The 24,962-nt window shown below is 44.6% G+C and overlaps 1 protein-coding gene across 2 annotated transcripts in view; it reads right to left on the bottom strand.

The window, feature by feature from the left end:
• Tspan11 (tetraspanin 11) overlaps positions 1 to 14,350 on the bottom strand; it is an 82,795-nt gene extending 68,445 nt beyond the window's left edge. The window contains exon 1 of one of the 2 annotated variants that reach the window (XM_023708390.1): positions 14,056 to 14,350. The gene's annotated coding sequence lies outside the window, so the exon portion shown is untranslated. The remainder of the gene's footprint in view (positions 1 to 14,055) is intronic. The other variant, XM_004648145.3, reaches the window with a different exon arrangement.
• Between the last annotated feature and the right edge of the window lie 10,612 nt (positions 14,351 to 24,962).

Raw genomic sequence — 24,962 nt, 5'->3', positions numbered from 1 at the left:
TCCTGAGTAATCTAATTATTAAAATAAGTAAATATAAATGAGACTAATGTTTTTGAAATGTTCATAACATCTGAATTATCAGTTGCTCAATATAAACTCAAGATTTGGCTTCTGAAAGTTTATAAGGTAATATGGTCTATTAAATGTGTTCATATATAAAAGTTTAAAGACATCTTTTTAAGTTTAATAAGTTAAATTTCTAATGTAGTTCTGTATTAAAATATTTTTAACATTTTCCCTTACATGGGTACTGAGCAGGGGAGAGGCCAAGACAGAACTCCTCTCTGTGGTTGAAAAAGTAGCTCTGTGAACAATCTGCTTCTCCACCAACTGGTGAAACCTCTGCTTTCCCCAGCATCTTATTGTCTGCCCCTGACTCCAACAAATATTATTTAAAAAATATTAAATTTAAGTAAACCTATAAGTAAAGTGTTAAAGAGTTTTCTATGTCTAATGCATAAGGTTTTAAGACTAAAATTCTGTTGGTTAAAGACTTGATTGAAAAGCAAGGGTACTATATTTTATCAAGATAATTTCTTGTGTTTCCTATTGTTAGGCTTTTAGTTGCTTCAGAAACTCAGTTTTGGAAGTGGGACGATTTATAAATGCTGGGCTAACTGCAAAATATTTCTGACAATCAGTTTATAATTGGTTAAACTGAACAGCTAGTACCTTAGGTTATACCACACACTATATATACACGGGGCTAGAGATGTTCATACATCTGAAGACAAAATGCGCTGAGTCCAAGCTTTAATACTAAGTCTGTAGAGTTTAGGCTGCATAAGTATAATGTATGCAAAGGAACCGGCAGGTGCTGTCTTTTATGGATTGAGTCTAGACCTTAACCATATAATTAAATTGTTTGAAATTTCCTTATATTTGATTCTGCCATTTAAAACTTGATACACATGTATTTGGCTTTGACTAAATGAGCATTGCATTATTATATAAATGAGATATAGCTGTATACTAGATAACAAGTCTGTTGGTTGTCAGTAGCATAATTTTTTTAAACTTGTAAGAAGTTTAAAAATATTCTTCAGTTCTTGTCAATGCAGTTACGTCCCATAAACCTGTTAAAGGAATCTAAATTTTGCCTTAAGAGTAAAGACTAAGTCAATATATGTAAAAGAGTTCTATATAGCTGTGATGCTCACTATTGCTAACCTCTTGACATATTAAATGCATTTACACTCCTGAAGTGAAGGAGGCAAAAGACTTTTACATTGAAAGTTACAATACTCTGAGAAAGGCGATTGAAGAGGACATCAGAAAATGGAAAGCTATCCTTGCTCTTGGATGGGCAGAACCAATATAATAAAAATGGCCAGACTCCCAAAATTATCATACAGATTTAATACAATACCAATAAAAACATCAACAGTATACCTCACGGAACAGGAGAAAGTATTCTTAAAATTCATTTGGAACCAGAAGACTGCTAGAATAGCAAAAGAAATTCTGGGCAACAAAGGCAAAGCAGGAGGTATCACAAGCTCTGACTTGAAACTGTACTACAAAGCTACAGTTATAAAAACAGTATGGTGCTAGCAAAAACCAAAGAAAAACAGACCTTAGGATCAGTGCAACAGATTAGAAGATGCAAAACCAACTCTAAACATAATCAACCACCATATTTTTGGTAAAGAAGCCAAATATATTTACTGGAAGAAAGACAGCCTCTTTAATAAGTGGTACTGGAAAAACTGGCTCTCCACATGCCAAAAACTACAACTAGACCCATATTTCTCATCATGCACTAAACTAAAATCTAAATTAATTAAAGATCTAAATATTAAGACAGATACATCTTCTGGAAGATACAACATGTAGACTTTTAAAAAATGGATTTAGTACAGGGTCTACAGGGTCTCACTACACAGATTGGACTGGTACTGATACTCCTGTTTTTAGCCTCCCAAGTGCTGGAATTACAGGTGTGTGCTACCACGCCTAGTCTCAATTGATGTCTCAGTGTGCCCTGGGGGTGGGGTTGGCATGGCAAACCAGGGATCAAACCCCGGCCCTGCACCTGCTTAAGCAGGCACTTTGATCTGCTGAGCTATTTGGCTGGCCCGAATATGTAGAACTCTTGAAGTGATTGATGTAGGAAAAGACTTTCTGAACAAAACCCCAGCCACACTGGAAATATTACAAAGAATCAACAATTCTGGGATCTCATTTTATTAAAACATTTCTGCACAGCAAAAGAAACCATGAACAGAGTGAAGAGGGAACTCATAGAAAATGAAAAAAAAAATTGCTATCTGCTCCTCAAAGGGCTAATATCTAGAATATATAAAGAACTAAAACAAAAAATCAGAACCCGAAGTTTAAAGATCCAATCCAAAAATGAGGATTTAATATAAAAAGACATACCCCAGAGGAAAAGTAGAAATAGCAAACAAATATATGAAAAATTGTTCAATATCACTAGTCATTTGAGAGATGCAAATAAAAACAGTGCTGAGATGCCACCTCACTCCAGAAAGAATGGCTATTATCATGTTTTTGTGATAAAATATATATATATATATATAACATAAGTCTATCACCATAACCATTTTAAGATATTCAATTCAGTGGCATTAACTATGTTCATGATGTTGTGAAATCATTTAATAACCCCAAGCAGAAACCTTATACCCATTTAGCAGTCCCTCCCTGCCTCCTACATCTAGGTCTGGAAACCACAACTCTGTTTTCTGTCTCAGTGGGTCTGTCTAGCCTTCACATTTCCTATCAATGGAATCACGCAATATACGGCCATTTGTGGCTGCCTTTTCTTACTTAACATACTGTTTCCCAGGATCATTTACATTCCAGCACGGATCTGTGCTTCATTCATTTTTATAGCTGAGCAATATTCCGTTGTGTGCACTCTCACCTTCTGCCTGTCCATTCACCTCACAACCCATTTTGGTGCTGGGGATGGAACCCAGGGCCTCAAGCATGCTACATAAGCACTCTGTCACTGAGCTATGCCCCAGCCCTCCAAGCATCTCTTTTTGGACCGTTGGGTTATTCCTGTACTTTGGCTATTATAGAAGAGAGCTGCTTCCAATGTTCATGCACGAGTTTGTGATTGGACTCCTTTGGGTAACACTGCTTGCAATGGAATTGTTAAGTCATGAGGCAATCCTGTGTTTAACTTGCTGAGTCAAACTCTGTCCCCCAGCTCGTCCAGTTTTTCATTATGGTGTCTTCTGGGGCCAGTGGGCTCCCCCACCAGGCAATGGCAGGAGCAGCTGCTCTGGGTCATGGAGCCTGAGAGCCCTGTCTGTTCCTTCTGGCTGTGGTTCACTGGCTACCTGAACAAATGATGGAAATAATGACAGTTTGAGTAGCTCTCACAGGGTCCCCTGACCAGAGGGGGAGACTTACCCAAGGACACCTAGCCTTGTCTGAAATCCCAAAGCATGCTCTGAACCATTCCCTTGCCCTGGCATGGGGACAGTGGGGCATGGGTTCCTGGTGTCCGCCTCCAGTACTCATTTGTTCACTGAGGCTGCTTTCCAGCTTCTGTTGCTGAGTAAGGCCTCCCTGAGTTGGGTGGAGCTCTCATTTGATCCTGAGAATCACCTCTGCCCAGGGGACCTGGCACATCCACGGCTGCTCTGAGCCCTCGACTTGGTCCCCAGGGACACAGGGCTGAGGACTGAGTGTGGCTCATTTCCCACTCCCTAAGACAGTTCGTGGGTGTTTAGCCTTTGCCATGGTGCCCCAGATCCCATTTTCAGTGCAGGGACACCAAGCTTGGATTGGTACTTTAGAACTTGACATCTGAGTCCCCATGATCACCAAGGCAGACACTGTTCCCACTACAGGTAGCTTCAGAGCAGGACAGTGCAGAATGGAACCTCAGATCCAGGTCTGCCCACCACCCGCTACAGCCCTGCAGAAATTCAAGAGGCCCAGGAGGACTGCAAGATCATGTCCTGAGAGCCAATGTCCACACCCTCTAGGGAGCCAGAGTCAAATGAATAGTTTGGGACCAGGGGCTTCCACACTTTGATTTAGAGGGCAGACTGGGGCCTGCAGGGTACCTCTATTTATAGGGGTCAAAGAGGTGCATGAGTGGCTCCTGGAAGCAGACTGGATAATGTGAGCACAATGGGCAGGATGCCCAGCAGAGTATGAGCTCCATGAGCAGCCCTCTCCCTAGCTCTGCAGCTGCAACCACCATCTGCATGACCACTAAGGTTGGCTGGAATCTGACCTCTGGTCTCAGGAAGAGGTGCCCTGTGGGTGGCTGGCATTCTGTCCTGAGTGTGGCGGGAGGCTGCTTCTCTTTCCCTTCCACCCTGCTGCCAGGAGGGATCTGAAAAGGTGAGCATCAACTGGAACCTGGCTCTCTGATCTTTGCTTTGGGGTGGGCCACCACATATACAGAGGGAAGACTGATGTCACTCTTACCAGAAACTAGACTTTCTGTGGCTCATCTAACCTACCTGTGCCAGGGTCCTTCTACACAGTGCAGAGAGGAAGGCAGTGACCAAGATAATGATTGTGACTGCCTCAGCCTGCAGCTGAACTCTTATGCACCCACTCACTCCGCATCTCAGCAGCAGCAAGAAGAGGGGACGGTGGTGGCTTGCATGCTGAGGCTCTGGCAGGGATCAGCCAGGCTAATGGGGCTTGCTGTGCAGAGGGAGGAGGAGCTGTATCCACAAAGCCTTCACTAAGGTCCACATTAGTTCATGCTTAAATACATTGACAACCGGCTCCCTGAGATCTGCAGCAAAGCATTCCTTCCAGTTGGGGTGGTGGCGGTGAGTACAAATAATGCAAAAACTCACCTCCCTTCCCAGACAGGAGAATTTATACAATTTCTCTTTTGCTTTCAGAATAGTGCCTGTGTTGTCTCTGGAGCAAGATACCAGGGCTCAGTCATAAGCCTGAAAAAATATTCCTTCATGGAGTTCTAACTCGAGGGGACTTCCACATTTAGATTTAGAGGACAGACTGAAGACTGCAGGGCACCTCTATTTATAGGGGTCAAAGAGGTGCATGAGTGGCCCCTGGAAACAGACTGGAGAATGTGAGAGCAATGGGCAGGATGCCCAGCAGAGTATGAGCTCCACGAGCAGCCCTCTCCCTAGGTGGCACAGAACAATGCTGCCATGGACGTGCCGGAGTTTTGTAGGTCTTAGGAGCTCCCCAAATCGGTGTGTGATTCTCTCACACAATAAAGTTAAGAATCATCACTACCCAACCCTTTCTTCTGGGGGCAGGTACATTTGAGGTCTGAACCATCAATTCTCAAGAGAGATCATGTCTCAGGCACAGGCTCAGAGACACGGCAGGCCCTAGGGTCTTCCAGCAGCACAGCCACAGCCGAGCCAGCTAGTCTAGAGGTCCAGACTCCTGGCTCAGCTTGCTGTCACCCCACGTGGACTAATAGCATATGCTTGTATGTGCAAAGGAAATGTACCTGAATTTAAGTGCTAGCATTCGCTTTGGGACCTGGATATGAATCTGTAAGGTCTTAAGTATGTGATTTACTGAAGAGACCTTGGAAATTACTAAGCTCCCTGATGCATAAACCATGGCTGTCTCTCTTTCAAGTCAGTGGAAACATTTGCTAGGGACTTTGGAACTCATCTGGAAAGGACAGAGCTCTCCTTGCAAGAGAGCTGAGCATACACATACTTCTCTCTTTAAAAGAAACTTGGCCTTTCTGGGCAAAGAAGTAATGTATGTACATGGCAGCTAGCCAGCAACACTCATACTGTTAACCTAATTCTTGGCCAAGAGAAAGAAGAACTCTGGTTTCATGAATTACAGGAGAGAATGCTATAGAAATGATTTGGCTTCAGAACACCATATCTGTTGTCTAAATTTGTTCCCTAATAATGTAATAATCACCTTATTATCACTTGATCATCAACTACTCATTTCTTCCAAGGTTTAGGAGCTCCCCCTCACACGTCATGTCCCCAGTGGAGAAGAAACCTTAAATTTCAGTCCCAAATGATATTTTGGCCAGAGAAACTCAGACTGTAGGTATCACATCCCCATCGTCAAGCTGATCACGTCTAAGAGAGCTGGGGTCCAGGCCTCTGGTTCTTAGCCCAGAGCTCCTGGCTTGGGAGGACTGCAGACTCACTGCTCCGCACTGCCTGGCAGCTGAGCTCCCAATGCCACTGGTGCAGCCAAGTTTTCTAATACTGGGACTTTAAGAGCTAATGAGCGTGCAGTGCTTTGGACATCTGAGGCCCTGAAAAGGGGTATTCATTATTGTTGATGGGATGGTCATATACAGTATTATATAAATAACTAATTTCTAAAATGAGGAAGGAAAAATTGAAGGACTGAGGCAGCTTGGTTGGTAGTAACTGCAGCTTTAGACAACCAGGATGGAATCTTTATCTCAGGCTGAACCATGTACCTCTCTCTGGTCCTTGAATTCATTCTCAGATGGGCACATCAGCAATCTAACTCTGTATTGTGTGGGCTCACAAGCTCAATCAGGCTACAGCATTCGGGTGCAACGCCATGCAAGGCCCTGTGCAAGCTTGCCTATGTCTCCCCTGACCAGTGTTGAGGGCCAGACTTCCCTAGGTCTAATTCCTGACTCAGTTCTTTTTGACTTTAAAGAGAGGGGTTTCCTTCCATCCCTGCTATATTAGAACCTGCTCCCTAGTATTTGCTTAGAACTTTGGATTCCTGCCAAGTTCAAAGTCCTTTGCAGTGCTGTTGGAAAGTGCCAATCATCTTTTTAGTATTTCTCTCCCAATACATCTAATCCCAACTTCTGTGGTGATCCTCTCTCCCCATGCACTGAGGAGTCTCTCTTCTGCACAGCCTGGCTGTTCTGAGACTCTGCATGTGCACAGAGCTCCTCCAAGATGCATGGCACATCCTCATGTCCTCTTCTTGTGCCTCTCATCTGTCCAGCCAAAAGAGGGTTTTCTTGGCGATTGAACCATCTCCTCCTTCATCTCAGCTCACTGGCTCAGCTTTGCTATAGGAGTGATGAGGCCTGGAACAGCAAGCCGGTATCCTTGAACGGAGTGCTCTTGAACTCCATGGAGAGTTTTGCTTTGCTTTTTTGTTAGCTTTGGGGTGTGGGACGAGACTGGGGATAGAACTCAGGGCCTTCGCACTAAGCTATATGCAATATTTTTTTGAGACAGGTTCTCCCTAAGACCCTAAGTTGCCCAGGTTGGGGTAGACCTTGCATCCTCCTGCTTCAGCCTCCCAGAAAGCTAGGATTACAGGCATGGGGCAGCAGGCCTGACTGAGTTTTATCTTTCAACTGTTCCAAAACAAAGACAAAGTGGACAATCCTCAACTCCATTTTTATTCTTTTCTTCTGCGTCTTTTAAACAAATTGGAATCTATTAGTAAAGGACCTAAGGCAACTTCTTAAAAATGTAAATGGTGAAATCAAGAGTGGAGATCTGAATACAGAGGTGGAAGCTTCTGCATTTTCCAAAGATCCGAGTGAGTGACTCAAATCCCAGGGCTCTTGAGTGACCTAGCCATGAAAAGGGCTTGTTCTGCCCTAGCTGGGCTGCCATCCAAAAAGTGACCAAAATGCAAGGCCAGGGGCAGGGCTGGGTGCTCATGTGCGCATGCCTGGCGAAGGCGCAAGGGCCTCACTCTCAGAAGGCAAGTGCTTGGCTTAGTCCTCTGTTGTTGACATCTTGAAATCCTTCAGCATGTTGTCACTGAGCTTGTGCTTCTAAGTCAACTCCTAAGGCCTGGGACCCTGCAAGCAGAGGAGATGTGCACTGCGCAGGTACCGCTCAGTGTTCAGAGTCTCCCTGCGAGCACTGGGCTAGGGCTCAGTGCAGAGTGAGTTATGCGCCCCAAGAAACAGGTTCAACAGCCTGTCCTTTCTTGTTTGTGTTTCTTCCTGTACTGGGCCACAACCGAAATGGGAAATGCTGGTGACAGAGGAGAAAAGGGAAAGGGGACATGGACAGTTCCAAGTTCCTTTTCTTCTCACTAGCTAAACGCAGAGAACTGGTGGGTGTTTTTGCAGCAGGGAGTGACCTAAAAATAGCAGCTCAGTGTCCTGCATCCTCTCACTGTACCAGTGAGACCAGAACATGGCAGGCAGAGCCTATGAAAAGGGAACCTTGGGCTGGCGGTGAGTGTATGCAAATTAAATGCTCAATTCTTTTCCTTTCAAGCTAGCAGCACACATCATAAAGATGAAAGGTAGAAAGCCATGCTAGTAGTTGGAAATCTTAATTTTTTTTTTCACTTAGAAAGTGGTTGACCATTAACAAATAAGAGCAGCTTGGCAAGTTCTGAGAGAGCACAGAAAGCTTCGCATTTCAGTGCATAGGTTGGCAGCTCCTCCTGTGTTACGACGACATAGGACCCCACTTTTCCCTTTGTCTGCTGGGTCCTGAGAGCCCTTTGGTTGGCTCTAGTGGAAGAAGATTCCCTCAAACAGAGTCTTAGTGAGGATGCTGAGCTCCTTCTTCTGAATTTTTTTAAAAAAATTATTTATTTATTTGGTACAGGGTTTCACTAGGCAGCTAGGACCCGTAGTGATCCTCCCGTCTCACCCTCCCCAGCACTGGGATTACAGGCGTGTACCATTATGCCTGGTTTCAGTGGCCGGAATGTGCAGGGCCACCATGCAGCACTGGAGATCAAATGGGGTCCTTGCACTTGCCAGGCAGGCGCTTGGACCTGTGCTATCTCCCCAGCCCCTGAGCTCCTTTTTAAGAGCACTTACTGCTTCCTGTTTAACAAGTTCTCTGCTAGTTGCTAGAGATAAAAAGTAAGTAAACATAACATTTTCTATAAATAGGGAAAAGGAATAGAATTCTGAAACCAGGTAACAGTGATCTCCAAATGTCCAAAATCCAGTGCTTGTCTACAAAAGGAAGTTTGAGAGAGAAATTTCTATATTTCAAGAGTACTTCTACTCTGACCTTTACCTGCCCCAAATCCTCCTAGTCCAGTTACCATGTATACTACATGAATAACAGAATGACATAATCACTTTCTTTTTGCAGTTCATTTCAAACTTCAGATAAACTGGGCACCACTAGCCCACTTCTGATGATTGTTGAGCCCTTTAAACATATTAGGCTCCAGTTGTAAATGACCTGCACAGATGTCTTAAAAGTGCAATTAATATAAAGTAGAAAGTTAGATAGTGCAGTAAAATCAAACCACGAGTTACCAGGTCTTTGATTCATTTTTTTATGGTAAAGAAAAAAATAGTTCATATATGTTGCAAGTTGGCTGACAAAAATGTTTAAAGACATGAGGTCCATGTTGGAAGGAATAAAAAAGGAAGGAAAGAATGATTACTAAGTTGGGAAGAGGCTGAGAGTCACTGTGAGGTGACCCCACACCTATCAGAGAAGGAATCCTGCCCACTGGCTCAAAAACAGATAAGGAAACCACCAGTGAGATTTTCCTTCACATTTCCTGGCCCTCTTACTATACACAATTCTTGGGATTTATAACAATCTCTAATACTAAAAATGGATATTTGCTCACTGAGGGGTGGTGAGGCTGGGGTGCAACTGCATTTCCCTGCACCAGTACTCCAGGGCCATCTGGAAACGCACCCCAGGGAGACACAGGGAGGTGGGCTGGCTTGGGGCACAGCCAGCGGGAGACTGAAGATGCCCTGGCTAACCCCTGGAGAGGTGTGCTAGATGCAGCAGAACAGCAGAACACACCTCTCATCATCAGGAGGCCTTCACCATGATTCCCAGATGTCTGGGGGACAGTTGGGAGATCTGTGCCTCACTGTGAAGCTGAGCCCTGAGTAGTAAACTCAGGCACGTATCTACCTCCCCTAGATTTAAAGGATCATTTCCTTAATTTTACCGATGGGGAAACTGAAGCGTTAGCAAGGTCATCTAACACACTCAACATCACATGAAGAGGAAGGGGCAGAGCCAGGTCACACAGCTGGACTGGACTGGCTGCCCACGCAGGCTGTCTTCTTCTTCCTCAAGTTCCAGCTGTGGTTTAGACGCATGCCACATAGCCTGAGCTCAGCTGTTTCTTCTTCTATTCCTGACATTGAGCTTAATACAAACAGCTAAAGTTCAGCAGCAGGCACTGAGTGTTTAGGTGTTTCTCAGGAAGCTGTAAGTTCAAAGCCCCTCACAGGCATTGGGTGAACACATGCACATTGTATATGGACCACCCACCCCTTCCCTCTTTTGTCTGTACTGTGATTTCATGTTCTCGGGGAACCCATAGAAATCAGCCTAAGGAGGGTGACGTTCAAGGAGCAAGGCTGGCAGTCCTTAGGAGTCAACAGAAGGCTCCATGCTTTCCTCCTGTTTCTTCTCTCTACTTCCTATGGTTTCCTACCTCAACAACCAGGCTAAAAAAACCACATAGTTAGGCCACCTCCTTCTGTACTGTGGGTGTCCTGGTCAATTTTCTCATCACTGAGACACAACACTGACAGTTGGTTCACACTTATAGTCCCTGGCCAGCATGGCACAGGAGCATGGCAGAGCAAGGTTGCATGCATCAGGGCAGCCAGGAAACAGAAGGGAGGAGCCTGTGAGAGAAACCCTTCCAGGTCACATCCCCAACCATGTACTTCCTAATAGTCAGCTTTATTGCCCCCTGACATGATTTGATCACCTTCCAAAAGCTCCTCCTTAGAGCCCATGAGGCTTTGGGGGACATTCTTGATCTAAACCAGAACAGTGGGGATGGCCTTTAGTGCTCCTCCTCTGGAATTTAGGAAAAGCTGTGGTAAACTATACTCTGGCAAAAAAAAAAAATGGGCATTGTTTGGACACAACAGCTTCCAGCTACCATTTGCAAATGTATTTATAGGAAGAAACAACCTGAGAACGTTTTACAGGGAGGTCAGCCTGGCAACCTCTGGAAGCTGCTGTAAGCACGGGTCGGGGTGGTTCCACCACATGCCTGGCTTCTGGGCTTAATCACTGCTCAGGGAAGAGTTTGTCCCTATGCTAACTGTGCAAGAAAAATTATGCTGATGGAAGCCTACTGGGGACAAGGTGCAACTGGACATTCAGTCAGGCAATACAGTCAGGGAGACAATGACAGACACGATTACCATGGGTTATATGTTGCATGTTCAGAGCCTCTTCTGCCCAGTGCTGATCCCACATGACCAAATATTACCACGTACCCCTTGTTGTTGCATTGTGTATGATCATTTTCAAATCAACTTTGAGCCAAAGGCCGTGGAATGAAGCCAGGCACACTAAACGGCCACAAGGTGAATTCCATGGCAGAGCAGAAATGACTTCAGAATCTCAAGTTGGGGTCTGAACCCAAAGTAGGAGACAGAACAAGGATGAGTGAATAACAGAAAGCTGTGAGACAAAACATGAGAAACTAGACAGACAAGATGACCATGCCAGAATACCAGAAACCAAAAGGTAAAGGTCGCTCCTGTGTCCCTCAAGACCTTTAGGCACGTGCCAACCTAAAAGTACACAACTCTAGCCTGAGCCCATCCTCATTTGTACTATGGTTTAACCCACTCTCCCTTCCACTGTGGGCTTTGGACAGCATGACACTTTCTCTAAAATTCTGTTTGGTCAAAAATGCCCCTCCTTGGGGTCAGGGAATTAGCTCAGTAGAATAAGCATTTGCCTGGCAAGCTCAAGTGCCTGAGTTCAATCCTTGGTTCTGAAAAAAAAATGCCCCTCCCAGTGGGTGGGTGAGCCAGGTCAGGTACCCACCTGGGCCATGACTGCTGCCAGTCTCACCTACAGATCCTCAGAAATGCCAAGATCTCAGCATACCCAGTACCAGCCCCTGTGGAGGGCATGAGTTCATCTCACTGGCCGACTTCCACCCTGTGGAAGGAACTTCTTTTGCTCACTCTTGTTACTCTTACTCAATAAATCTTACTCTTGCTAATTTTCCTGATTATTCTGTTCAATTCTTTGTTCAGCACACCAAGAATTTAGAATCAACTTCCCCAACACCCCGTTCCAATAACAAACCCCATGCAGGTCCTCCCAGAGTGCCAGGGAGGTATAACTTCTATATACCATTTCCACCATTTCAACATGGAGTTGAAAACATGCCTTTAGGTCTTCTGATATAATGGCCTTTTAAGTTTTATTTTGGTAGAACCCTTTCCTCAGAGGGAATCCTATCTGGAAGCTGATAGGTAATTAGTTGGACTCTGAGCTGCTGATGCCCTGCTTGTGGAGATTAAAGCTCCTAAGAGCACAATTAGAAAAACACGCAGGCACCATCCTCTTGACTTACTCAGTTGGATGACTATATTTCTTGAGCACTTACTATGTTCTAGGTACTAGGAATCAGCAATGAGGTGGTTGCTTTAGGTGGGGAGTTGGGAGAGGCCCTGAGGAAGGGTCCACAAGCTGAGGTCAGAATAATAATCCCGAGATACCTTGACTTTAATGAGGAAACAGACTTTCCCCAGGACACATCAGGCAAAGAGCCCAGCCAGCAGCTGACCCTAGAGTTTTTAGAATCTCTTGGCTGGCCTCTTGCCTGCCACAAACGCTTATTAAGCAACTGCTGCCTACAGAGAAGTCTCTTGGACAACCAAAAGTGAAAAGCTACCACTCACGTTCTGGCCTTGGTGCTGTCTGTGTGGGAGTCTTGATACCCTTTTGTCTAACTCTGTGTGGTCCAGGGCCAGCCCGAGCTCTGAAGGCTCCGAACCTCAAAAGACAGCACTCTGTTCTGTATCCCTAGATCTGTGGCTTAGGTTGGGCAAGCTTTTTTAGTTCTATCTTTCAGGCTGCAAAGTACCCCAAGGGCTCCTTAATGCTTCATCTGCTGGCCCTGATGCAAAAGCAAGGTGCTGGCAGTGAAGTCCCTGGTTCATTTGGAAGGTCAAGGTGCCCTGGGCAATTTATTATTTTTTCTTTCAACTTTTTTTATTTTCAATAAAATATTTATATTTTACAATAGTTACAGGTTCACAGAAAAGTTGCCAGAAGATTCTAAAAATCCACATATACTCACCTACTTTTTGGACAGTTTTTCTCTTGTGTTGGAGAAGATATTTGCATAAAATCTAGGAAAACTGCCTGGGCCTGTGCATAATTTCCACACCACCAGTCCAAAAGCAGTCTCCATGCAGACACCCCTGCTGTGCCAAGTGTCACAGGGCATGGTATGCAAATGGCTCTCTACCATCCACCAACCAAACAGCTCCAGGCCACCAGCCCTGGTTAGAGCCCTAGTGTGCACCTGTGTGCTCCGCAGCACTGCTGCAAGCCCAGGAGCCTTAACTGCCCCAAAGCACCCAGGCGTTTACCAGTTTGTGTCTCCAGCCACCCAGGGATAGGCAGGAAGGTAGTTATTGGTCCCAACATACACACAAAAGCAACTGACTGAGACCCGGCAACTGTGCTGGGACCGGATAATGACCGCTAAATTCTAATCCAAACTCAGGTCTCCAGATGCCAACAGCTGCTTTGCATTACAGTCCACATGCACACAAATCAGACACAGGTTTTCTCCCTCCCAAACAGTACCCTCGTTCTCTCTGCCCTCCACCTCCACCCTCCACCCTGGAGTGCATTTAGGAGTTCTCCAGAGCTCTCTTCTTCACACGTTCCATATGTGAAGTTACTGAGACGTCTGGACAAGTTCTTTTACACTCAGCAGTCTAGACCCAACTCCAGATGCTATGCTGCCCAGCGCTGCCTTTCCGTTTTCCAGGCAATTCACACACGTGAGCACTGGACATAGTTGGGGGAATCATCCACTCACAGCCTTCCGCATGCTTCCTCTTTCCCCCTGTGTGTTCAGGGACCGGGCCTGAGGAGCTTGTTCCCACTGGTGCACAGCCCAGCGGGCTGGCCGAGCAGGGCCAGCGTTTTGCAAACACTGTTTTGCAAGGGGTACTGCAGCGGAGAACCAGATCTGGGCCGGAGCTGCACACGAGGCAGCTCCTGGGACGCGGCGTGGACAAAGCGAGCCACATTTTGAGCAAGGGTAGTCACACACCCCACTGGACGCAAGTGCCGAGCAGCAGCCCAGTGGGCACCGTTACTGAGGCACTGCCGAGCAGCATTGCACATCCCCGCGCCCCGGGGGTGTCCGCCCAGTCCCCTACCCATCGCCCTCACTTACCGGCCGGCAGGGCGAGGAGTGGAGCCCAGAGTGCCGGGCTGGAGCTGGGGCTGGGCTGGGGCTGACCCCGCCCACCTCCCACCGCCCACAGCTTGCCAGCCGCGCCCCTTCCCGCCCGCGGAGGGGGGAGCACAGTCCCGGTCCCGCTGCTTCCTGCCGCAACCTCGCCTATGTGGAGTGGGCCTTTCTGCAGTCGCTCAGCGCTCTGCTTGTCCTTCTGTGGGTCTGTCCTGTTTTCTATTCCTCGGGATCCAGACTGGAGCAGAAAGGAAGAACAGATAGCAGAATCTGCGTCCCTCCCAGGCAGGGGGGCCTCCTGTGTCCCTTGACCCAAGCTTTCCTGCTCTCTCAGCGGTCTCTAGCGAGCAGATTACCCATTTACCAGGGAGTCATTGACGCAAAGAAAACCACAGTCGCTGGCTATTGAAAGCCCAGGGTCCTAGGCCACCTAGGGGCTGCTAAGAAAGTGCTAACCGGGGACATAAGGGGGGTCCTCTGGGCTGCCCCTGCAAAGCTGGTGTTAGGCTGTGGTCCTAGTGTAATGGTGTAGACAGGTGGAGGTAACTTCTAGAGGGATTGGTGCTGCTCCCGGTGACAGGGTTAATTCTCTGGGAATTCAGTTCACATTCTGGCAAGACGATTAGTTACACCCAAAAGCAGGTCGTTGAAAAGTGAAGGGCTCTTTGTGTCTGTTTCTCAAAAGCAATTGCATCCCCTCTGTTTTTCTTCCACATGTATGATACATGTGCAAGGCTTCCCCAGAGGTAGCTGCCCCATCTGAAACTTCCCAATCCCTAGAGTCTTTAGCTAGAAAAACTGCTCTACTTTGTAGGTTATCTGGTGTTGGTTATTTTGTTATAGCAACAGAAAATGGACTAACACAGCAGAAGACTCAAGAGACACTATTACAATTGTCCCTGCAGGATGAAGACCTGATCTAGAGGCTAAAGGCATCAGTCAGAGGACAGGAGTTTTTGGAGCTTGCTGGGTGTGCTGTGGAAGGGAGGTGGAGGGGAATCTTAGGAAAGGGCTGGGCTGTGAACTGTGAGTTTCTAGATATAGCTGGGAGTGGTGTGAAGCTGAGCTTTTTGAGAGCCAAGTTGAGTTTGTAAAGCAGGCCACCTTCCAAGTTCCCAGGAAATGCAGTTGTCAGGGTGACTCTAGGAGGGGCTGTAGCAGGAGATGGGAATTTGGGAGTTGCCTGGAAGAAGCTGGGCTGATGGGAGTGAGATAGAGGGAGAGCTTAGCAAAGTGGAGAGGACAGGCTGGGTCTGAGGAGGAAAGGGAAGGTGATGGAGGAAATGGAAACCATCAGTAGAGACCATAGAAAGGCACAGAACTCAGGGGAAAGGGGAAGTTCAGTAGGAGCACCAAGAAGGAGGGTGCCCCAGAAAATAGGATTAGTACAGGAACTTGGAGTTATGCAGTGGTAGATTGTAAGTCAGACAGCCACTTGCTACTGTTTGCATCTTGGTTGTCTATCAAAGCTGCAAGTGTTGAAGGCTTGTTTGCCAGCCTAGGGTGCTGCAGGGAGAGGGGCAGGACTGCAGGAGGTGGGGCCTGTGACATAGGTCCCTGGGGGCTGCCCTTGGAGAGGACACTGGGACACCCAGCCTTTCCCCTCTTTCTGTGCTTCCTGGCCACATGAGGCCAGCAGCTTTGTGGTGTCACATGCTTTGCACCACAACATTGTGTCTACCACAGGCCCAGAGATGGAGGACCAAGCAACTATGGGTGGAAATCTTTGAAACTGTAAGCTAAAGTAAATCTTTCTTCCTGACAAGGTTTTTTCCTCAGGTATTTTGTTACAGTGGTAGAGAGCTGATTAACATATCATTCCTGGTGTTGGGCGTACCCCAGTTTTGGATCCATTGAGTTAATACACAGACACAGGGACTGGGGTTCAATCTGGGAGCATGCTGAGACTAGGTGGTGGCATGTGCCTGTAATCCCAGTGCTTGGGAGGCTGAAAATGGAAGGATCACTATGAGTCCGATCTGTGTAGTGAGACCCTGTACTAAATACATAAAAATAAATAAGAAATTCAGTTTTTAAAAAAGCACCACTCCTTGTTTCCATCCCAGGGGATTCCGAAGGACCACCCAGCCCTGAAGTTTCCTGAAGGTGGCCTCTGTGGAAAGGATATCTCAATTAATTTTGTTCTCTGCCTAATGCTATTTCTCTCCCTCTTAAGCTGTTCTCCCCAGCAGCAGCCCTCAGTAGACCTCAGGGCAGATCCCTGTCCCTTTCTCAGACACAGGTCACTGAGAAGGGCCAGTGGTACAGAGAAGGTGGGATGGTGAGGAAAGCAGGTGAAATAGTCTCAGTAGGAGTGGCCTGGAGTGAAGGCCATGCCATGGTGTTGGCGGAGCTGGTGCTTGATGGCCTCTCCCCTGGCCACAAATGGTGGGACAGGGATGGTTCAGCAAAGGTCAGAGACTGGTGCTAAGGGAAAAGACCAACAAATGGCTGCAAGGAGGATGTGATCATAGTGGCAAATGGCTTTTAGAAGCTCTGGAAGAGACAGAGGCAGAGTGGGTTTGAGCCGGCAAGAATTCTGGGAGGGGTCTAAGGGTGAGGACAAGCTGGGACACACTGATTATTAACATGGGACAGTAATTTGGGGTTGGAGCATGGCCTGGAGGAATCTTTTGCTTCCAGTCTAGAGCAGATGATAATGGAGTTCTGGATCAAGGTGCTACCCAGTATCATCCCTAGGACATTAAACATCTAGAGTAGCGAACCAAGAGAAGAAAAATTTGCAACTAAGAATTTTCTGGGAGCCATGTTTAAAGAAACAAAAATGGAGAGTGGAAGGAATGGGGGTGTTAGCAATGCAAGGGGCACAACCTCAGTTCAACGGTAGAAATAAATTTAAGGTGTTTTAAAAACAATATCTCACGTAGTGTGGTGAATACAGGTATACCTAAGCTCGTTTTCTATGGCTATAATGGATGTTATGCTTTGTGTGTTGTTGTCCCCCCAAAGCCTCACACGGTCACTGTGGCAGGCTTCTGGAATTTATGATTAATTCATGATCCAGTGCTGGGGTTATGGGTGCGAGTGCTGCACCTGCCCTGGGGTGGAGGGCCCTAATGCAATATAAAGAAGGGAGAGGGGCTTGCTTTCTGCCACTGCCACTATTCCTCCCTTTTTGCTTTTGCCATTTTGCCATTTTCCACTGCCATGAACTGCTGCCCTCTGCCATCTGCCACCCTGCCTTGGATCCAGCTGACCACGGTCTGCAACCTCCACAAACTGTGAACTAAAAAAACTTTCCATCCTTAACTTTGGGCGTCAGGCAATTTGTCTCAGCAACAAGAGGAAAGGAACTCAGTGGAATACCCGAGCCTGTGTAACTTACGGAGAAAAGAGATATCCTTAGCTTCTAGATGTGGAGGCTGGAGGCCTGAGGTCAGATGGCTGCATCTGCTGGGCTTTGGGGAGTTGCCGCTTGAACTCAGGGTGGGGAGCGGAAGTCAGGCAGGTGTGTATGAAAGAGAGAGTAGGCCAGGGGGTCAGGCACACTGCTGGAACCAGCTCTGGAGGGAAGAAGTCTTGACTGCTGTAGGAGCCCGTCCCGTGGCTTGAGTGCTTAACAGCGCTACCTGCCAACACCTGCGCATTGGCAAGCGAATTTCAGCAGTTTAGCGTGAGCGAGCCACAGCAGCTAATAACGGAGCACTGTGCAACTTTAGTGTTTCCAAGAGAGCAAATGGTAGACGCTCTCATCACAAAAATGTCTCCTGTCTGATGGCTTATTGGTTTTACTTAATCATCTCAGATTTTATGAAAATCATTATTTCACTTTATCTCCATAAATATATAATTCTAACTTGCCAATATATAATAAAATGAATAAGTAAATAAAATATAGGCAAAGAAATAGGTCAAACTGAATAATGCATTTATTTACATACAATATACTTAAAATATTTCCTTTTGTCTCATGACAGTATAAAATATTCATAATGTGATATTTTATACTTTTTTCCTACTCATCTTCCAAGTTTTCCATCTAAGTTCAGACACTAAATTTTCTTTGGAAATGCCAGAACTGTATTTAGATTTCATATTTACAGTTGAAGAAGTTGCTCCATATACATGAGTTTTCCAATAGCTAAATTAAACAATCAGTTTTTAAGTTTAAAATTGAGTTAATTTAAATTGAATGAAATAAGAAATGCAGTCCTTCAGCTGTGGCCAGTATGTCCCAAGTGCCCATCAGCCACCTGTGAATCAGTTCGAGTTGAATGGTTAGGGCCAATGTTGACTTTGTGGAGAAATTTGATTTGATTCTCACCCAATTTGATTTGTGACTAGAATCATGGAAAGAAGTGAGTTCATAAGTCGAGGCCCCACTGTATTTCACAAAGCCTACTTGTGGCAAAGGAGGGAGAAGGAGTTTCCCACCTAGGAAAGGGGAGTTTGACCTAGGTGAGGACAGGATGCGAGATGTGCTTTGACCTAGATGAGGGCAGGATGCAAGATGTGCTTTGAAGCTCTCTGCTTTCACTGCTTTCCTGTGTTGGCACAAGCAGTGTGGTGGGCGCTCCAGAGACTGGACTGAGGGTGAGCCTGACAGCACACAGGACACTCTTGTTCGCTGAATCTCCCTTTTAGTGGTTTTCCTTGAGCTTTAAATGCTGGCAGAGTCATACACATGTAGATGTGGCTGCTAAGTATTTCCTGATTTAGAAAAAGAAAACCTGCAAGTGCCAGTGAAATCCCAAGTAAGAAGCTATAGTAAATGGGGAGTATTTGTCACAGATTTGGACACCTGTGCCCCTCACCCAGGCATGTAACTCATCTGTTTCTTGCCATGTGTGGGCAGCATCTACTTCCCATGTATACCATGATTAACGTGTGCCTGTCTTTGTATCTGATAGATGTGATCTTAGCTTTTGTCACTGTGACAAAATACCTCAATCAGTTTAAATGAGGAAAGGTTTATTGTGGCCCACAGTTTCAGAGGTCCAGTCCATGGTTGGTAGGCTCTGGTGATCCGGCCTGTGGTGAGGCCACCCGTCATGGCAGGGAACACATGGAGGAGCAAAAGTGTTTCCGTGATGGTGGCCAGGAAGGAGAGGGGAGGAGGAGAAGGAGGAAAGGAAGGGGGAGGGAGCGAGTGGTGGAGGGCGGGTCATTGCTTTTGAGATCATGCCTCTGGTGACTTTATGTCCTTCCACCTACCTCCTAAAGGTTCCACTGGCTCACAGAGGTGCAACAGGCTGGGACAAAACCTTTAACATACGCGCCTTTCAGAGATGCCTAAGGCGCACACCATAGTGTGTCCCATGGGGTGTGGGAGTGTTGGAAGTTCTAGACTCTAAAGATTTCTCTTTCTTTCTTTCTTTCTTTCTTTCTTTCTTTCTTTCTTTCTTTCTTTCTTTTATTTGAAACAGGGTTTTGCTATGCTGTTCAAGCTGGCCTCATACTCACTTTGTAGCCCAGGCTGGCCTGGAACTTGCAGCAATCCTCCTGCCTCTGCCTTCCTGGTGCTGGGATTACAGGCATGCACCACAATGCCCAGTTTTAGAGATTTCTTTAGAATAAAGTAATAATAACAAATAACCACTAGGAAGAATGCATGCAATATGTTAATTATTGAAACTGTCCTACCAATTTGGTTTGAAACTGTCTCATTGCTATTTGTTTCTCAATAAAATTATGGAAAAAAATAAAAATAAAAAATTTTCCATTCACTTAAAAAAAAGAATGATGTAATAATGATAATAATAATACTTAGACTTCCTTTCTTTTTTTTTTAATTTTATTTATTTATTTGTGAGAGAGAGAGAGAGAGAGAGAGAGAGAGAGAGAGAGAGAGAGAGAGAGAGAGAGAGGCCAGCTCAGCCCACCAGGGGGCGGGCTGGCTGGCATGTGGTGCTGGGGATTGAACCTCGGTCCCTGATGCTTTTGCTAAGCTTGTTCTAAGTAGGTGCTTTAGACCACTGAGCCATCTCTCCAGCCCATAGACTTCCTTTCTTGATCCAAAGTAGGCTACATCCATCACTACTTGTGGGTAGAGGGCAAGCAGTATGGGACTGCCCCCACCTTGCCTGTTCAGGGTCTGATAACATGTCTCCCCATCAACAGTATCCATTTCTAGGGTGCAGTTATAGAAAAGACTATCTTGGTGTTTTTCTTTTGTGGATGGCTACACATACCAAGTCACTGAAGAGGATGCTCTGTTATTGTTGGCATCCCCAGGATAGATGACATGCTAGCTTAGTGTGCAGGTTGTATTATAAGCCTTCACAGTCTAGGGACTGTACCACTAGGACTTCTCCATCCCTAAGCCTGTCTTTCAAAACAATTTCTGATCATTACCTAGGAGTGTTCCAAGGTAACTAAGGCTCCCTGGGCAATATCACTGTGTACCTCTTTGCCATCCCTGCTTGGTTAAGTGGCTGCCCTGATGTGGCCCAGTAAGATTCTTTGAATAGACTTTTGGGCCATTTCAGGAAAAAATTCACTTCATTCTTGGAGGTAGAAACACTTGGGTGGAAAGAGTACCTCCAGGGTACACATCAGAGAAGGCTTCTCTGACCCAGACACTTTTCTACCTTCACAATAGGGACAAAGTCCTCTCAAAATTCCTTTTGTCCTAGTAGAGAGTGGATATCAGTCTTTTTTCTTCATCTATCTTAGAAATATGGGTGAATATCTTCTGGTTGGTCCCTTTCCTCTTCGGGAAAGGACTGGCAATGAGCGGAAGTTAAACGTTGATTAGTGAACAGATTAGCTTGACTGCAGCCTGTGTTTGACCATGAACTTGGTAACTGAGTCTGCTCATTTTTGCAAGGATACTCGGTGCTTGATCTAATCTTTATTTATTTATTTGATATGGGGTCTCTTTACACAGCTCAGATGCACACCACTATGCCTGGTTTCAGGAGCCAGCACAGCACACAGTACTGGGGATGGAACCCTGGTGCTTGCACTTGCCAGGCAGGCACTTAGGCCACAGAGCCATCTCCCCAGCCAGTGCTTGATCTAAAGAAATGACTGTAGAATCGAACTTCATAACTCAGGAGAGAGAGAGAGAGAGAGAGAGAGAGAGAGAGAGAGAGAGAGAGAGGTCTAAGGGTTCTTCAGATGCTCTGAGGCACACTTCTAATGATATCAGGATGTCAGTTACACTGGTGCTTGAGATAATTTTTGATCTTCATTAGCAGTGTCAAAGACATTGCACACACATCCAGTGGCTTGCCATGTTCACTTCCATTCAATGGGAAAAACTTTGCAGCGTGGTTCCTTACTAAAAGAACATTACTTAAGGCAAAATAGGAAAATACACCAAGGATGCTGAACACAAGTAAGATGGCTAAGTAAATAGATAAATAGCAGTTACGTATGCACAGCTGAGGGTTTTGGTACCTGTGGTGTTATAGGATAGTCCCTTTCAAAATGGCTCATGGATCCGAAGTATTCCAGGTTCTTCTTACCTCACACAAAGAACTGGATGAGACAAGCCAAAGAGTTTATTTGAAAAGTGCAGGGAAAATGGGTACAGGAGAAACCAGCTCTGCACAGTGAATTTAAAGAGAAAAGGAGGGGAAAAGCAAAAATAAAAATGCACAGCACGTCTGAGCAAAGCAGTGAGGGCTACCATGCAAATTCACAAACAATAGTGGTTACTATGTGGTAGTTTTATTTTTAGGGTTCTCTCTCTCTCTTCTAGGGTTCTCTCATTTTTTTTCCAGGATGGCTGTTCTTCCTTTGTGCCATCCATGTCTCCTGGGAGCTTCTGAGACGCTCTATACACGAGACCCTCACATTTCCCCAGCCAGCTTTGCCACGCCCTAGCTCCTGTATCAGTAGCATGTGTTGCTAATCTTTCATTTTTGTTAGAAAGTCCTCTACAACCTGCTTCCCTCACTGGGCTGTTGGTTCTCTGAGTCCAAAGTCATGCATCAGCTAGAAAGATAAGGCTTAGGGCAAACACTGAATTTTCCTGGAGCAACTCTGCTATTTAGCATGTCATTTAGGATTTTTGGAAGGAAGGAAGGAAGGAAAGAAGAAAAGAAAGAAGGAAGGAAGGAAGGAAGGAAGGAAGGCAGGAAGGGTTTTAAAAAGTATTTTAAAAAGTATATCATATATACATTTTATATTATCCTTGTTGAAAATTTGATAAGTATAAAACATTTTTTATTAGTGCATATTAATGGTATGGATTAGCTTTCATTGTGAATTTTCATGCATGCACACAATGCACTTTGGTCACGTCCATCTCCCTTTCCCCTCTCAATCCCATCTCTCTTTCCTGATAGTTTCCTATCTACTTTTTGTGTCATTGGTCTTTGTCTCTAGATATTGGAGAAGCCTGCATTGTTATTTTGCTTAACAAGATAATGTCCACATTCTGTCCACTTTTTTGGCAATAATTTCATTTTTCTCTATGGTTGAATAATACTCTATTGTATATATAAACCACATTTTCTCATCCACTTATGGACCTCATAAGTTGCCTATTATAACTAGTGCCACAAAAAACATGGATGTGTATACAGGTATATGTTAGTTTTATTTTTAGGGCTCTCTCTCTCTCTCTCTGTGTCTCTGTGTCTCTGTCTCTCTGTCTCTTTCTCTGTGTTTTAGTGGGGATTGAACTTGGGGCTTTTGCACTGAGCTACTTTCCCAGCCCTTTTATTTTTATTTTTATTTTTATTTTGAGGCAGAGCTTCACTAAGTTGCTCAGGACATCCTCAAACTGGAGTCCTCTTTTCTCATCTTCCTGAACCACTGGTTATAAGTGTACTTCACTGTGCTTGGCTTATTTTTAATTTTTGGAGGAACATCCATATTGCTTTCTATAGTGGCTGTATTAACCTTCTTACCAATAATATATAAAAATTTATTTTCTTCTGTATCCTTTCCAGCTTTTACCACTTGTTATATTCTTGATCATAGCCACTTAGACTAGGGCAGATGAAAGATCAATATAGTTTTAATTTGCATTTCCCTGATAGCTAATATTTAAATATTTTCAGAAGTATAACATTTGTACATTATATATGTTATAATTATATATTGAACATTTTCATGTAATTATTGGCAAATTATATGACTTTTAAAAACTAATTTTATTGGTATATTTTAATATACAAAACTGAACTGCATATGTTGCAGGGTAATAATAAGTTTCTCTTCTGGAGGGTTAACAACCTAAGTTTGTAGATCAAAAATTAGAGAAAAAGAAGGGCTGCAAGATCAGCCAACATTTTGGCCCTAGCCTTTCAAGGTCAATGAAGACTCAGGACATAGGAGAACCTGTACTGTAACATCATGTAACTCAGTTGTGTCCCAAATTTTCTGATCAAGGAGATTATGGAAACACAGAGAAATGTGATCGATGATGTAGTGTGTGCCTAAGGAGAGTCACCTAGTGAGAAAACATTCTCTCAGGCTTTCACAGGGAGAAAATTGGTCAAGCAATGGCCATGACCCATCCACATGGCTGACCCTGACAAAGGATCTACAAAGTGTGGTACAGGGTTACAGGATAAATCCTGAGGGTACTTGACTGACCTTATCAGATATAAAAGTTACATTTCTTGTTATATAGGTCTTGCTTTATCTTGGCCTTAACCATCCGGCAGAAAAGTATAAAAACGAGGTATATAAAGTAAAGCCATATTAATATGCTGAGCTGTGAAAGGCTCAAGTCAACAACTTCTGCAGATAACCCACTACTATTGTGGACTGCTGGACTGTGTTGGATTGTTTTGCTGAATTCACACACCTACAGTATTTAGATGCCAAATGGAATATCCCTCTCTGACAGGACTAAACAAAAAAAGGGGATACAAAGGAAGGACTATTTTGTATTTGTATATATAGAATAGTTAGGATAGATATACAGCTACTTTCGCTTAATTCAGTGAGAAGATTTTTACTAATAGTGTTTGGACAGGATATCCTATCTGCTTCTTGTACTATGGATACCACTAAGAAGATAACAATGTACAAGGTATCAATTATTGAAACTGTCCTATTAATCAGTTTTGAAACTGTCTCATTGCTATTTGTTTCTCAATAAAATAAAATAAAAAAATACATGATACATTCATCATAGGGAACTTGTTCTTATTCATGATATATCTTGCTTCATCTGTTTTTCTGATTCCCCTCCTCTCCCTTCAGCCCCTCTTCGCTCCTTATTTACAAAATCTTTGTTGTCATTTTTTCTTCTATTTTCTTTGCTTACTCTTCCATTCCCCTCCCCCTCCCTTGTCACCCTTTCCATTTGAATATTTTCTTTTCCATTTCCAAGTGTCTATTATACATTTTGATCCTTATTTACACTTTTGGCTTCTCACACCAGAGAAAAAATGCAGTATTTAAACATATGTGTTCAACTTATTTCACTTAAGAGTATGGCCTCGAGGCTCATCCATTTACCTAGAAATGTCTCAAGCTTATCCTTCTTTATGGCAGAATAGGACTCCATTGTATTTTTAAAAATCCATATCTTCTCTATCCATTCATTGGTTGATGAGCATTTGGGCTGTTTCTGAGATTTACCTGTTACAGACTATATTGCTATAAACATGGTTGTGCACATATTGCTGTGGTATGATCCTTTTAATTCCTGCAAGAAAGTACCAAGAAGGGGAATAGCTGGGTCCAATGGGACCTACCTCTAGTTTTAGTTTTACTTCTACATTGAAAACTATAGTACTCTGAAAAAGGAGACTGAGGAAGATATCAGAAATAAAAATGGGTTATTTAGAATCTTTATATCTTCTTGATTCAGCTTTAGTGGTTTATACATACCTGGACATCCATCCATTTCTTCTGTATTTTTCATCATATTAGAATATAGGTTCTCAAATATTAATGATTTCCTGATTTTCTGTAAGATTCATTGTGATTTCACCCTTCTCTTTTTTCTTTTCTTT

This window comes from Octodon degus, unplaced genomic scaffold (genome assembly GCF_000260255.1).
Source record: "Octodon degus isolate 3935 unplaced genomic scaffold, OctDeg1.0 scaffold00355, whole genome shotgun sequence".
Taxonomy (NCBI): Eukaryota; Metazoa; Chordata; class Mammalia; order Rodentia; family Octodontidae; genus Octodon; species Octodon degus.
Note: the sequence above shows the minus strand (reverse complement) of the source record. Positions and strands in the feature narration are given on the sequence as shown.